General features: G+C 44.3%; 1 protein-coding gene and 1 long non-coding RNA gene across 2 annotated transcripts in view; both read right to left on the bottom strand.

Moving 5' to 3' along the window:
• The window catches only part of VIT (vitrin), a 105,369-nt gene extending 92,446 nt beyond the window's left edge, over positions 1 to 12,923 (bottom strand). The window contains exon 1 of the mRNA XM_060652723.3: positions 12,636 to 12,923. The gene's annotated coding sequence lies outside the window, so the exon portion shown is untranslated. The remainder of the gene's footprint in view (positions 1 to 12,635) is intronic.
• Positions 1 to 14,094, bottom strand: part of LOC144615960 (uncharacterized) — a 426,549-nt gene extending 412,455 nt beyond the window's left edge. The window contains exon 1 of the long non-coding RNA XR_013554772.1: positions 14,061 to 14,094. This is a non-coding gene — a long non-coding RNA (uncharacterized LOC144615960). The remainder of the gene's footprint in view (positions 1 to 14,060) is intronic.
• Between the last annotated feature and the right edge of the window lie 1,174 nt (positions 14,095 to 15,268).

The following is a 15,268-nucleotide window of genomic DNA, read 5'->3' as shown; positions in this document are numbered from 1 at the left end:
CCCTATAATTCAGAGCAGTGTAGTGACTTGTCTAAGGCCAGGTCTCTATTTTAGTCCCATGCTCTTTTGACTATATCAAACCTCTCACGTAACTGTTACTGTAAATAAATCCCATGATTTATTATATATTATTATAAAATAAAAACTCCACTCATTTGTATAGTTCTTTGCACATTTAAATGCCTGGTTACATCTAGGGCTTTAATCTCAAAAGACCCCTGAAATGAATGTCTCAGATGTTACAGTCAGACACAGAAATAATACATGCTAAAATTAAGTGACGTGGCTGGTCTGGCAGGAAAAGATAACCTATGCCAATCAAGATCCCCCTTGGGATTTGGAGTCGGGACCCTGAATAAGATGCAGAGATGAAGGCCAAAGAGAGGAGAAGAGAAAGCCTATGGCCCCGAGAGAAGCAGGGGGAGAAGACACCTTGGTTTCTGGCCACTTTCTAGGTCCCATTTCCAGTGTGATGGAGGTCCAGCTGGACTGGGTCTCCTGCTCATGACATAGATGTTTCTGGGCCCTTTTACTCCAGTCAGTTGGAGTTGGTTTCTATTTCTTGAAGCTTTGATTCGAACTTCCCCTTCTTTAGTTTGTTTATTTACTTTGAGAGAGGGAGAGAGAGAGGTGGGGAGGGGCACAGAGAGAGAGAGAGACCCTAGGCAGGCTCTATGCTGTTAGCACAGAGCCCGATGCCGGGCTCCATCTCCCAAACTGTGAAATCATGACCTGAGCCGAAATCTGGAGTTGGATGCTTAGCCAGCTGAGCCACCTAGGCGCCCCCAAACCCTTTTCATCTCGTTTTAGTTATCGCTTTCCCTGACATGATTAGTAGTAAAAAATGAAAACACTTAAGATGAAAAGGGCTCTGGTGCCAGTCTTGTGGTAGCCTCAAGCAGGGGTTTGAGAGGCTATATCCCAGTCTGGAGGGAGGCTCTGGGAACAAGTGTGACAAAGAATCTCACAAGCTGTGGCAGCACCTGAGGAGGAAGAACACAGCCTGCACACCTGGGGTGCTCTGGGAGTGGGTGACCTTGAGCTGATGCTGTGAGAATGTCACCGTGGAGTTTCCGATATGTTTAAGACCATGGTTCACGGGGCAACTGGGTGGCTCAGTCAGTTAAGCGTTGGCTCAGGTCATGATCTCAAGGCTCATGAGCTCGAGCCCCACGTCGGGCTCTGTGCTGACAGCTTGGATTCTGGAGCCTGCTTCGGATCTATGTCTCCCTCTCTGTCTCTCTCTCTCTATCTCTCTCTCTATCCCTCCCCTGGTCATGTTCTGTCTCTCTCCTTCAAAAATAAATAACTATTAAAAAAAAAAAAGACCATGGTTCACAACCAAGAGGATTTTGCCCCCTCCCCAAAAAGGTATGGTAGTGTTTGAAGACATTTTTGGTTGTCACAGCTTGGGGTGGGGCCTCTGCTTCTAGTGGGTAGAAGGGTGGGGGCGAGGGATGCTGCTGAACGCCCTCTAGCACGTGGGACAGCCTCACAACTGTGAATTATCTAGCCTGACATACCAGTAGTGCCAGGGTTGAGCAACTGTGATTTCTGAGATTTTTTTTTCCCAGTGTGTTTATAAGAGGGTTATGTTTACTGATGTTCCAGTCTAGGAATTTTCCATAAATATTATAGGTAAATATTTTTTATAACCAAGGTGTGGACAACTCAGGCTCACTTTCCCCAGGACCGCTTCTGATCACCACGTACAGTCAGGTCAAATCCCGAAGCAGAGAGATTTACTGGTGGGCAGTGGGGGACTAGAGAGGTCATCCCTGTGTTCGATGACGGAGATAGGCCTCCGCCATTAGGCTCATTGATCCATGTGGCGTGTTTCTGCGTGTCAGAAAAGCAAAAAGGGAAAGCCTTTTTTGGTGTGCGTGTTTCGGACCATCATTTTGTACCTCGTTAAGAACCTGACATATGGTAATGCTTACCACATCCACAAAGGCTTCGACCAATAGTGATTTCTAGTAAGGTTGCAAACAGTAATTACGTTTCTAAAGTGGTAGTTTAGATCTTCTATTGCCAGTAGGAAAAAAATACTAGTTTGCAGGCATGCCCCCAAATGAGCTCTAAAGAACTCCTTCCAAGAGTTATTTATCTTCTGTAATGGAAGGGCAGTAAATCTGGGGGAAGGGCTGAGGACCTCAGTGAAAGGCGAGGTGGACCATGACCGCTCCTTTCAGTTACTCTGGCAACTGTGTGCGGTTAAAAGATTCTCATGGAGCTTTGGAAGATGAGCTTCTCTCATCAGAAGCTTCTTTACTTAATGTGTTTGACACTGTGGATTAGCGCTGCCTCCTCCCAGTGGGTTTTCTCCTTTGGGCTCTGAGGTTTGTGGTTGCCAAGGGCTGTCCACTCTGAATGTGGAGCTGTGTGCTTGGATCCGTCCAGCTGTGATCCCCGGAGCCTCGACTGGCCTGAACGCTCTGTGCTTTCTGGTCTGCCTTCAATTCTGAGGCACAGAAAAACATTTTCAGGTCTTGCCTCGCCTCCCAGCTGGGGTAGGAAGGAAGATGAGGGTGATTCTGTAAGATCCATAGCATCTTCCCGTTGGCCTCCTGGTAACGCGTGGGTTCCTCTCAGATGAACAGGGTCCTGGGTCTTCCCATGCTGCAGAGAGGCAAGCACGGGGCTGTGGGTTAAAGCGCATTCTTGAATCCCAGCAACCAGAGGCTCCTCGAGGTGGGGGGAGGGCAGGTCGTGGAGGAGGGCAGTCGCTGCGGCTGGGCATTTGAGGTGATGGAGGCTTAAGTCCCAGACATCGGCGGAACCAGCAGAAGGAGGCATTCTGAAGCAGGAGACCCAGGTCTCCAAAGCCATGTGGCATCCCCCTCCAGGGGCCCTCTCCAGACCATTCTCAGCTCTGATGGAGCCTTCCAACCGTCCTTCGTGTCCATCCCAACAATTTTGGCCCAGCTGTCTAGTGCCCTGTTACATGAGATGGGATTCATTTCTTTGTTGTTCTTCATGGGACGTTTTCGAACCTGAGAGCCCACTGGGATCATAACAACTTCATTTGTTGAATCCCTACCGAATGCTCCACACCGCACACATACCGTCTTCTTTAATTATCGTGGCGGTCCTACGAGGTAAGTCCTACTATGCCCACTCTTTAGAGTAGGAAATTGAGGTTTAGAGAATTTAGGGAGCTGTCCAAGGTTGGAATGAATAGGTGGCAGCACCAGAATTCCGCCCCAGGCCTCACTTTATCCCCGCTTACTGCCTCATTCTACCCCTGCAGGAGGGTTTCACGTTCCTCTTCACCTTGACACGTAATGTCCCAGGTTTTTTGAAATATTCTGTTGACAGTAGTTAAGATGCACACTGTAAAACGCATACGTTGTGTAATAAAATTGTCTTGGTTGTGAGGTCAAGGGATTTTTTTTTTTTCTGAGTCCTATCTGGGCCTGAACTCACACAGAGCTTTCTCTCTCTCACAAACGCTATTTAGGGTAAAGTGATGCACCAGGCATATTTTTAAGTTTAACCAGGCATAACACACCCATCTAAATAAACATTTGAGTGTATTGTAATTGACTGTGTAATGAGATGTTAAAATCGGATGACCCTTTGTCTTAGCTTCAGCGGAGACTGGAGACTACATGAGAACTCATTGCATGTTCCAAAGTGGTCTCCCTGACGGTCCTCTTCCTGCTGTCTGAAGTGATGGGGGTGGGGACACGCCCTGCTCCCCTCCTGCATCTGGAGACGGGGAGGAGGGGAGGAAATGCCAATAACTTCTCCTACAGCCGTTCCTGCTCTCTGGTCTCCAGCTTCCCACTCGGCTCCTATAACTCTGGTAGTAGTCTGGAGGGAGGCAGTCGGCCACACATCCCGGCTCTTGGTCACCTCCTTTGGAAGTCCATCTTGGATGTCCTGTAGCCCCATTTAAAATGACCGACTGGTCTTGGGGGTGCAGTGGACGGGTGTCTGGCTCATGATTGAGACATCTACATCTACCGGAGAGAGAATAGCTTGTGGCAAAGCAGACCCTGTACAAGAGTCAGCCTGGGGTCACTTCAGGTCCTGCCCAAGCCAGGTACACGGAGGGCTGAGGAGGCCACAGGGGAAATCATAGGAGATAGACTGCCGTTTTTTCAGAGGCTGAGCAAGGAGCTGTAACACAACCCCCTCCCCCGCCCGCCCCTGGCCAGAGCAGATCCGTATGCAGTGGCATCTGGGGCACCGCGGCTGAGGCGTTCCCAACAAACTGGTAGCATCTCCCAAGAACCCACAGAAGTGCCCCCTGCAAACAAGAAACACCTGCACATGCCTGCCAAACCCAAGGAACCTGGATGCCAACTTACAACAGAATCCGCTGTAAGGCCCTTCTGTCCTCTTACCTTTCCTCTCTGTACCCACTTCAACTCTGGATCTGAAGGTACTGTCATTGGCAGCTAAGTGGAAGGTGGGTAGAGACACAAGGCAGAGAAAGAGAGAATCTAGTCATGCCTCCTTCTCCGTTGCAGCAGTTAGGCCTGGGGTGGGGGGTGAAACTTTAAACTTAAGCATTACTTAGTATTACATTCATATTAATGACTAAACTGATTGTCTGGAGGTGTAGCGTGGGTAAGATCTTTTTAAAAATCCTGCATGTGGCCTGAGATATTAAGGGACCTACTCTGATTTCATCCAGGGCAGAGGCAAGAACTGCGGCAGAGTATGTGAATCGGCGGAGGGGTGGGGTGGGGGGTGGTGCACCTAGGGGAGCTTGAGAAGCATTAGGATAGTGCCCTCCATTCTGCTTGTCCAAATGCCACGACATTACTTTTCCCCCTCACTCTTCGGCTCCAGACCGTGTGGTCCTTGCAGGCATGGTGCTACCTCAGGGCCTTTGCATTTGCTCTTTTCTCTGCCTGGAATGTTCTTCCTCCAAGTGTCCACATAGATTGCTCCCTGGTTTTCTTCACCTCTCTCTCTGTTTAAATGTCCCTTTATCAGACATTTTATCTAACCATGCAGTGCAAATCGTCATCCACATCTCACTGCTCTGTCCAGTCCCCTTATTATACATTCTTAGGTTTTCCACAGCCCATAATACCACCAGACCTCTCATGTGGATCTGTTTATTGTGTGCTCCCCAGAGCAAGCTCTAGGAGAACAGAGACTATTTTCTTCACTCTTCTTCCCAAATGCATAGAATTATGGATAGCACATGATTGTGGCCCAATAAATATTTGTTGTTTCAGTTGTTCAGTGTTATCTCTGCTTCCCCAAATTCCTTTTACCTTTCGGACTGTAGATTCATTCACTCTATTATACAAGCAAAGCCAGTCTGGGCAAGCTGACTCACACCTTTACTTCCAAAGCCTGTTTTCTCTGTCTGGGACACAAAGGAACCCGGAGGAGGGAATTCACTTAGCATTGAGATGCCAGTGACCTGATCTCTTGGAAACGATACATTGGGTTCCCCTGAAGGAATAGTCTCTCTCTCTCTCTCTCTCTCTCTCTCTTTTTCTTTTTAAATCTGAGAAGAAAGAATGCAGAATGAGTACCTTCTCACTATAGCCCGAAGGGTGGTTTTTATGAATTTTTACCACATGTCCACACAAAACTTTAGCCTTTCTCTCACTGAAGGAAAGAATGTGAGAAATTTTTACTAGAGTCTTGTCCGTGTAGAGACCCTTATCAGGGAAAGTGATTTTCTGAAGTGGCCTGAGTCATTAGGAAATAGGTTTCTTTCTCTGACTCGCAGCTAACTTAGCCCTCCAGCGAAGACAAAGGACTCCTTTTGGGGACTGGCTACTCACAGGGCTTGATAATGAGGTCTGCTCCTTGGCCTTCCCCCTGAGAATCAGGTCTTCCCAGCACACCTGACAAGTGTTCTTAAATCAGGAGCTCATCTAAGAATGACAGAAATAAAAACCTCCCTTCCTGACAGAGCTTCTCCGGTGAGATCCTTACGTCTGCTCCCCTCCATCATTATTACCCCTGTGTCTACACTTGCAGGAAGGAATTTTCTCTGCAATTTCTCTGAAATTTAGTTGGCTTGAAAGTGATGTTTTCAGGGATGGCAAAGATTAATTTGGTGCAGTGACAGGGAAACCAGGACCCTGTGTACTTGCTGCCTGGCGGATTAAGAATGTGAGCTTTGGAAATAGACCGCGTGGGTTTGAGGTTGAGCTCTATCACTTACTAGCCGTGTGACCTCGGACAATGTACTTAACTTCTCAGTGTCTCAGTTTTCTCATCTGCAGAATAGGAATAGTAACAACCTACCACATATGGTTGTTGTTAGGATTAAATGAGTGAATATAGGAGGAGGGCTTAAAACAGTGTCTGGGCACATAAGAATAGCTGTGTAGGTGTCGGCAAATATTATTTTTGTTCAGTGGTGGTCAATCGTGATTATCATCATTATCCCCATTGTTTTATCTCCATCCTCCTGCAAATGGGGCCCATTTATTTATTTATTTATTTTACATCTAAGTTAGCGTATAGTGCAACAATGATTCAGGAGTAGATTCCTTAATTCCCCTTACCCATTTAGCCCATCCCCCCTCCTACAACCGCTCCAGCAACCCTCTGTCTGTTCTCCATATTTAAGAGTCTCTTAGGTTTTGTCCCCCTCTCTGTTTTTATATTATTTTTGCTTCCCTTCCCTTATGTTCGTCTGTTTTGTCTCTTAAAGTCCTCATATGAGTGAAGTCATGTGATTTTTGTCTTTCTCTGACTAATTTCACTTAGCATAATACCCTCCAGTTCCATCTACGTAGTTGCAAATGGCAAGATTTCATTCTTTTTGATTGCCGAGTAGTACTCCATTGTATATATATATATACCACATCTTCTTTATCCATTCATCCGTCGATGGACATTTGGGCTCTTTCCGTACTTTGGCTATTGTTGATAGTGCTGCTATAAACATGGGGGTGCATGTGTCCCTTCGAAACAGCACACTTGTATCCCATGGATAAATGCCTAGTAGTTCAATTGCTGGGTCATAGGGTAGTTCTATTTTTAGTTTTTTTGAGGAATCTCCATACTGTTTTCCAAAGTGGCTGCACCAGTTTGCATTCAAATGGGGTCCATTTAGACTCTAGTTGAGGACTTACGAGAGGAAAAGCAGCCAGCTGAATCTCTCTCAACAAGATGCTGCTCAGATTAATCATGGCTTCATTTTTTTCGACTTGTTGGTGAAGGAACCACACGGGTTTGTGACCCCCATTGAGTTCTGTTCTTCTAGGGCTCCAGAAAGGGAGTGATTCTACACTTGTGTTCTTTCCTACTCTCTCAGATTTATAAGGATCATCACCCCATTCTCATGAAAATTTTCTACATGACTGTAGGGCAATCAAACCAATCAGATGGCTGAGGAATGATACCTAGCTTTTTAAAAAGAATTGAAGAAAGCCTCTAGTCGAGAAATGGGAAGTAGAAGTGAGCCTAAACATTTTTTTTAACTGTATCACCAAAATAAAACACAAATACCAAAATATTCTCCAAACTGGATCTAAACCAAACTAGTGTTTCTTTTGTTCCAAGACCATGGCTTGTAGATTTGAGGAAAGGATTTTGGCATCCACTATCTCAGTTCACCTTTCTCCCTCAGGATATTAGCACTGGAATGTGGCAGCGGATTTCAGCCGAGTCACAACATCTGCATGGGGGATTTGCCTTTTGCAGGTTGCCACATGATGTGCCGCGTTTATAGGTCTCAACTCAGAGCATCACCTGGTACCTGCTTTGTACGCTTCCCAGGCAGCCCCGAGCATTTCACATGGGCAGTCTCTAAGGATCTCTTCAAGCTTTGCAGTCTGGTGAAGCGGAAAGTTTTCTAGCTGATTAAAAACAAATTCTAAATCTAGTATCCACGACTGTTTGTTTAACGGATGAGGTAACCGTAGAAAAATGCAATAAACAAAACTGAAATAGTCTTTGCTCCATTGTGAACGTGGGGCTCTGGGAATCTTGCTGGATTTTGGTCCTTCCTCTCCTGTTCTGCAAACAGGAACTCACCTAGAGGATCACAGACTGACTTAAGTGTGTGTGTATGTGTGTGTGTGTGAATTAAAATTTTCTTCTTCATTGTGGAATTTCTTTTTGGTTCTGTTTTATGTCATCTAGGTCTTTGTTGAGCCTATTTTGTTTTTGTGTTGTTTTCCTGGTGTTATTATCTAGCTGCATTGTAGCTTTAGAACAATTATTTTGAATTCTTTGTCAGGTAGTTCATGTATCTCCATTTCTTGAGGGTCAGTTTTTGGAGATTCACTGTGCTTCTTTGGTGATGTTGTTTCCCTGTTGCTTCATGATCCTTATACCCTTGTCCAGTGTCCAGTTACCTCTTTTGGACTTCATGGCCTGACTTCAGTAAGGAAAGGTGACTTTGGTAAGGTGACTTCACCTGTGGGTTGAGGCATGATGGGGCAGACTGCAACCCTGGGTCTAGTGGTACAGGGAACCAAGTGTAGCGGCTTGTGGTGGCTCTGGGTCCAAGGACGTATGATGTCTCGACAGCTCAGGCTGCTGGGGTCCATAACATTGACAACCGTGTAGTCCTTGGTGAGAACTTTGGTGTATCTGCAAGGGCTCTTTGGGTCCTTAGTGATGCCTCAGGGTCCAGAGGCTAGAGACCAGGGAGGGCAGGCAGTGGTGATGGCTGGAGCTGGCGTCGTGCATGCAGGGGCTGCCGTGGTCGGCTGCAGGTGCCTGTGTGGAGGCAGGGGCAGTTGCGGGCACACCTTTGGTGGCCGGGGCGGGGGTGGGGGCAGGCCCAACTGCTGGTGCACTAGCAGGTGCCTGGCCCCTGATTGTCATTATGCTCTCTTGTGGCCTTGGGTGTCACCATGGGCTGTGCACAGCAGTGGAGCCAGTGATGGGAGTTGGGCCAGCAGGGTACAGGTGCACAACTGGAGTGGCTTAGCTGCAGGTGAGCCCAAGGGTGCGGGCAAGTAATAGGAGTTAGGGCTGGATCTGAGCTGACAAGCTGCTGTGTGGGCCCTGGCTGTTGGCATGCTCTCCTGCCACTTAATTAAAATTAACCGGGAGCACCCGGGTGGCTCAGTTGGTTAAGCATCCGACCCTTGATTTCAGATCAGGTCATGATCTCATGGTGTGTGGGATCGAACCCCTGTTGATGGGCTCTGTGCTTACAGTGTGGAGCCTGCTTCGAATTCTCTCTCCCTGTCTCCATTCTCTCCCCCCCCCTCAAAATAAATGAACGTTTTAAAATTAACAGCCAGCACTATATCAAACGGTCATTTCTGATGCCTCACCTAAATTCGCCCCGGTCTGGCGCTCCTTCCTTTCCCTCTTCTCTGCACTAACTACGTAAGCTGCTCGCTGCCATGTGTACAAGGACCTTTCGTATGTGTCACATGTCGCAGGCCCCCTTTGAAGCTCTCTAGCTCACACCATGTATGTTCAGAGGGCCAGGAATTCCATGCCCTTCTGCAAACCAGAGGGACACATTCTTAGGCAACGAGAGAGGGCCTTTGGGGTTTCTCAAATTACAGACATCACAGAAGTTGCCTCTCTTGCTTATCATTTGCTGACTGATTAATTAGCTCATATCCTCTGGATGAAGAAATGGCAACACATTTCTCATAATTATACTCATATCACATAATTTCCTAAGTCTAATTACTTAGGACATCCACAAGTGTTAATGGCTAAAAGTTTGAAGAGTATCACCATCAATGTGCCTCACAGCTGATCTGATTTCTTCGTTCTAGTCACATACAATAAAGAGAATTTGGGGGCATCTGGGTGGCTCAGGTAAGTGTCTGGCTGCAGCTCAGGTCATGATCTCACAGTTCGTGTGTTCGAGCCCCACGTCGGGCTCTGTGCTGACAGCTCAGAGCCTGGGGCCTGCTTTGCATTCTGTGTCTCCCTCTCTCTCTCTGCCCCTCCCCGGCTTGCACTGTGTCTCTCTCTGTCTCTCAAAGATAAATGAACGTTAGAAGAAATTAAAAAAAATTTTTTGCTGACATTTGGGTGCTGATGGTATATCAAGCACCAATGGAAGCTTTTTGTCACAATCCTAATAGACACGAATGATAGATGCCTTTTACAGATGAGAAAACCGAGGCCCAAAAAGTTGAAGTAACTTGCCAAGGTTAACACGTTTAAAAAGAGGCAGATCCTCCTGCCAGACAAACTCCCACAGGATCCATGCAGCACAAGAGGGCCACTTGAACTTGGCCTTGCATGCAAGGCCTTAAATTTAGGTATTTGACATTATCTCCATATGAGGTCACACAGTCATAGAAATGCACTAGAAAACTGAAGTCGGTCTGGCATACAATTTGGACCACACTGTCCTCATAATAAAACTGTTATATATTATATATATACACACACACGTTTACATACATATAATTATGTAATATATAATAGTATATACACATACACATGTATACACAGTTGTGTTACATTTCTGTAATATGCAATTACGGTACATTTCATTTTTGTGTGTGTTAAAGTCTTAGGTAAACATAAATATTTTAAATATATCATAGGTTCCATACTTCTTTCACTTTGTAATATACAGAGGCCTGGCCATGTCTTGACACGGGAGAGGTCCCAGTGCACAGAACCGTAGCATTAGGAGGGAAACTTAGAGACTAACTATCTTGTCCAACTTTTCATTTCATACGTGAGGACATGGAGACACAGAGATGTCGAGTAACCTCCCCAAGGTTACACAGCTAGAAGGCCCTTCTACTGACAGACCGATGCGCTCTGTCCTGCACCGACTGCTGCTGCTGTAGCTGTTGCTACCTGGTTCATGCTTCCAAATAAGCAAGGAGAGGTTACGCGTATGGGCACAAGTAACATTCTGGAAGCCGTGTAACATTTATTTCGAGGCCAGTGACTCCCTCCAGTGTAATCTGTTTTTGAATATGGTGGGAAAAAAGATTACATTTCCATGGGACTTTGCACATTTCAAAACCCATTTGGAGCTGAGAATCAGCAGTGGACCTTGTGACCACCCTGGGAGGGTGTGTGCGCAGGCATTGCTACTTCTGTTTTTCAGATGGGTAAACAGAAGTCAAGAAATGTTGCACACCTCTCCCAAGGTAACACAGCCAGGTAGTGGCAGAACTGTTACTGTAATTTAGGACTCCTGGCTTAGACCGTTGTGCTGAACGCCGCTGCTTTTCTGCGTGCGATACGTCCTACAGGAATTAGAGAGCACAAGCATTTTTGTTTTCCTGATGCTATTCATAAACCATTTTAAATCCAGTTTTTTTTTTTTTTTGTCTGAAAGAAACTATTCCTCATGTAATCAGTAACCTGGCAAAAAAGATAACTAGATCTTCTAAACGATATTCATACAGTAAATGCTATGAAGATAGACAGTAAGCGTTTCCAGTGTTCCTTAGGTGTTTCCTTTCAGTGGTGAGGTATAAGATATATTTAAATGAAGCTTAGTCTGGGAAACCAGCACATTGCAATTAAAAATGCAGCCCTTTAGTCTTGCAATTCTTTGTCTAAAGCCCTTTTACAAAAGAGGGTATTTTAATTCAATAAATAAAAGGCACTTCCAGCTTTCCTACTGGAGAAGGAGGAGGAGGAGGAGGAGGAGGGGGAGGAGGAAGCTTAGCTACCACTTGCAACTAACACACATAACAGAGGAAACACACAAACAAATAGCATTTGATCTTGCTTTGCTGCAGGGCGTTTTCATCTTTCAAAAGAGGAGGGAAAAACAACCTCAGAACTTTAACCACCAAAGCTTCCAAATTTATTGCAACACAACGTAATGGCAAAATGCTATTTTCTTAGCGCTCAGATTTTTTGAATAACCACCATGGCCAAGAATGCCTGGTTTTATTTTTACAATACACCCAAAGAAAATCTGGAATTCTACTCTCGATTTGGGGATGGCAGAGATGCCTGGGTTTTTCAGAGCAAACCATTGAGTCTAGTTATTCGATCTTATCCTCTCTGTTTAACCTGTGCTTGAGGCATTTATTTCATGTTTATACTAGTTTGACACAAATCATGCTTAAAAGAGATTTCATACCCTGTCTCCCTCTGCAAAGTTGGGCTACAATAGTAGACTTAACAATGCCAGCCCTTTCTTGGGCTTATCAGTTAAAGAAGCATTCAGCCTAAGAAAACGCTTCCAGTGGAAACAGGATACACAATTGAACATCTAGCCACATTCCGCCGAGATTTGTGTGAGCAGAAAGAAGTGTAGATCTGCACTAAAAAACTTCTCTTCATTTAGCATCAATGTGTCCGTTTCTCATACTGCTTCTCATACATGGTTGGAAGCAACTTGTTACAATTCTGTTACATTCCGTATAGGAAGCAAGGTTTAAAAAGGGCAGGGTAATAAAGAGACTTAAAGCTACTTCAAAGTTCTACACAAATGTCCTACTTTTCAACTTTTTTTTTTTACCATAATTAAATTGGTTTAAAAATACAGTGAAAATCTTGTTCTAATCTTATCTCAGCACAATTTATTTATAGTTGATATACATAATATTAGTCGTTTACAAGGATGTCAACTACCCCCACTCCCTCCCAATTCTCCTGAGACTGAAATTTGTCCAGACTGATTACTTGGTCAGGGTGTGTATTATAGTTTCTTAATGAGAAATACATTTTAACATTTTTATAATAAGGTATGGAAAGCAAACTATCTACATAGCTTAGTAATTCATCAGACATACCTTGTTTGAAGAAAGCAATTTTTTTTCAAAAATTTTCCACCACACAGAATGGATATCCTTTTTTCTTTAAGCTTTTCTGCATCACAAATCCCATCCAAATTATTCTAAAGAAGAAACAAGGAGAGGTCCAAGCAACTTTCCTCTTTTCTCAGAGGAGCTAATCAAACATTCCCATCAACCTCTCAGCACTTTGAAAAGCACATTTTAGCCACACACACACACATCCACACACATACATGCTCACGCACACACACACACACACACACACCCTCACACACTGCTTCTCACACTGGTTTTAGTGCTGAATTAGGCGGTCCTCTTTCAAATTTCCACTCCCACTTGCTTTTCTTTGGGGTAAGGATTTCTAAATATTCTTCTCTAGCCTAAAGCACACATTTTCAGTAAGCAAATTCTATAATTAGAAATTCTAAAAAGTAGAAGAGAGGAGGCTAGATAAAATGGGAAACAAAAAGTATCCTTTAAAAAGGTTGTACACGGGGCGATTAGATTTTCTCTTTCTTTTTCAAATGCTACGAAACAGCTGGTTAAACTGCATAAGGAAAGACTACTGTGCCAACACGACCAACCTGATTCTACCGGACTCTCACTCCTGGAGTCAAAAGCACTTTTCCTACATGGTAATGCTATGTATTTATTTTTTTTTTAATTTTTATTTTTTAGCTCACTGTGGTCCTTTCTGCATTTTGGCAAGCTTAATGAAATGACTGTAGTCTATGCTGCTAGTAACAGGACACAAGATAATAATAGTGGGAAGCCAAACCTGACTCATGTTTCGAAAAACTGATGGTGGCGAGCTCACATCATCAGTGAAATCTGCCGATTTTAGTTATTATTGGTGTCATCAGTTACATGAAAGGGATTCAGACCCAAAACATGCACAGGCATTAGCATATCACAGCATTTTAAACAGCACACCGTGAGTCCATCTGGCACTCCTTGAGATTCAAGTGTGTGTCAATATGACGAGCATCTTCTCTCCAGCAGGGCAGGAGGTAGCATAGAACCATTTCTCCTCCTGCTGGGGAATGTGCACTCACGCAGCCTTTCCCCAGCAGCCTTTCCACCCTATCTGTTGCTCTGAGGTTGCCCCTTATTTAAGATTACGGTTGGAATGCTATTGAACTTTCTCCCCCCTCCCTTTGGTTCTGCGTGTAAATTATTTCTTAGTCCTGTTTCTTCTTCCACCAACCCCTGAGCCAAAACCATTGGTAGTAAGAATGCGGCTGCCATCATCATAAGGATGGCTTGTCCCACCATCAGGGTTAGGCGAGGTTCAGATGAAATGGCTGCCCAGGGCACCTGGGTGGCTCAGTCAGTTAAGCTTCTGAGTCTTGATCTCGGCTCAGGTCATGAGCACATGGTTTGTGAGTTCAATCCCTGCATCAGGCTATATGCTGATAGCACAGAGCCTGCTTGGGATTCTGTCTCTCCTTCTCTCCACCCGTCTCCACCCCCCTCAAAATAAATAAACTTAAAAAAAGAAATAAATGACATTCCAACCTGAATAACTGCTGTTTATCAAATACTTACTTTCGCTAGGAATGGTGATAGCCATTAGATAGATCATAGATCATAGATCATCTCATTAAAACTTAAAAGAATCTAGAGAGGCTGGTACCATTATTCCCATTCCTCAGATAAGAGAACTAAGGCTCAAAGAGATTAAGTAACCCAGACAGAGAGGCAAGAACGGGGATTCAAATTCAAGGCCATCTCATTCAGAGGCAAGTGTGCTGTGTTAGCTTCTAATGTTAGTCTGGAGCTTCTTCTCTTTCCCTAATTTGTTTTCTTTTGGTGAATAAGGCAGAATCAGATGTAAAGGTACTGAGAAACATGTGAAGAGATGCTCAAAGAGAAATGCAAATTCAAAGCAACTATATTTGTGGTGATGAAAAATACTGTGGTCACCCCATATCCTTGGAGGACATATTCCAAGACCTGTAGTGGATGCCCAACACTGACTATAGTACCGAACCTTATCTATACTATGTTTCTTCCTCTGAACCTTATCTATAGTATGTTTCTTCCTCTGCGTGCATACCTACCTACGATAAAGTGCAACTTAGAAATTAGGCACAGTAAGAGATTAGCAACAATAACTAATAATAAAATAGAACAATTATAACAATATACTATAATAAAAGTTATATAATGTGATCACTCTCTCCAAATATCTCATTATATTGTATTCTTGTGATGGCACAAGATAATGTAACAGAGTGAGGTGACAGACAGGCACATTGTGACGCAGCGTTAGGCTACTATTGACCCTCTGGCAATTTGTCGGAAGAACCATCTGTTTCTAGACCAGGTTGACCATGGGTAAGAGAAACCACAGGTAAGGGAGACTACTGTAGATACTGATGGTTGTACATTATGAATGTAATTAATGCTAATGCATTAATGAACTTAAAATGGTTAGACTAGCAAGTGTCTTGTTATATACGTTTCATAATAAAACAAATTCCCTTTTGGGAAAAATAATAAAACCTATATAATAACATTATGACAAGGAAATTAATATTCGTAAAGTTCTTGGAATCTTACCTATGTGAGGAAAATATGATATTAGTGTTTTTAAAATGAGTAAAATGTACATCAGCACTACTGCA

This window comes from Panthera onca, chromosome A3, assembly GCF_046562875.1.
Source record: "Panthera onca isolate mPanOnc1 chromosome A3, mPanOnc1 haplotype 2, whole genome shotgun sequence".
Lineage (NCBI taxonomy): Eukaryota > Metazoa > Chordata > Mammalia > Carnivora > Felidae > Panthera > Panthera onca.
The sequence above is the reverse complement of the archived record's forward strand: the minus strand, read 5'-3'. Positions and strand labels throughout refer to the sequence as shown.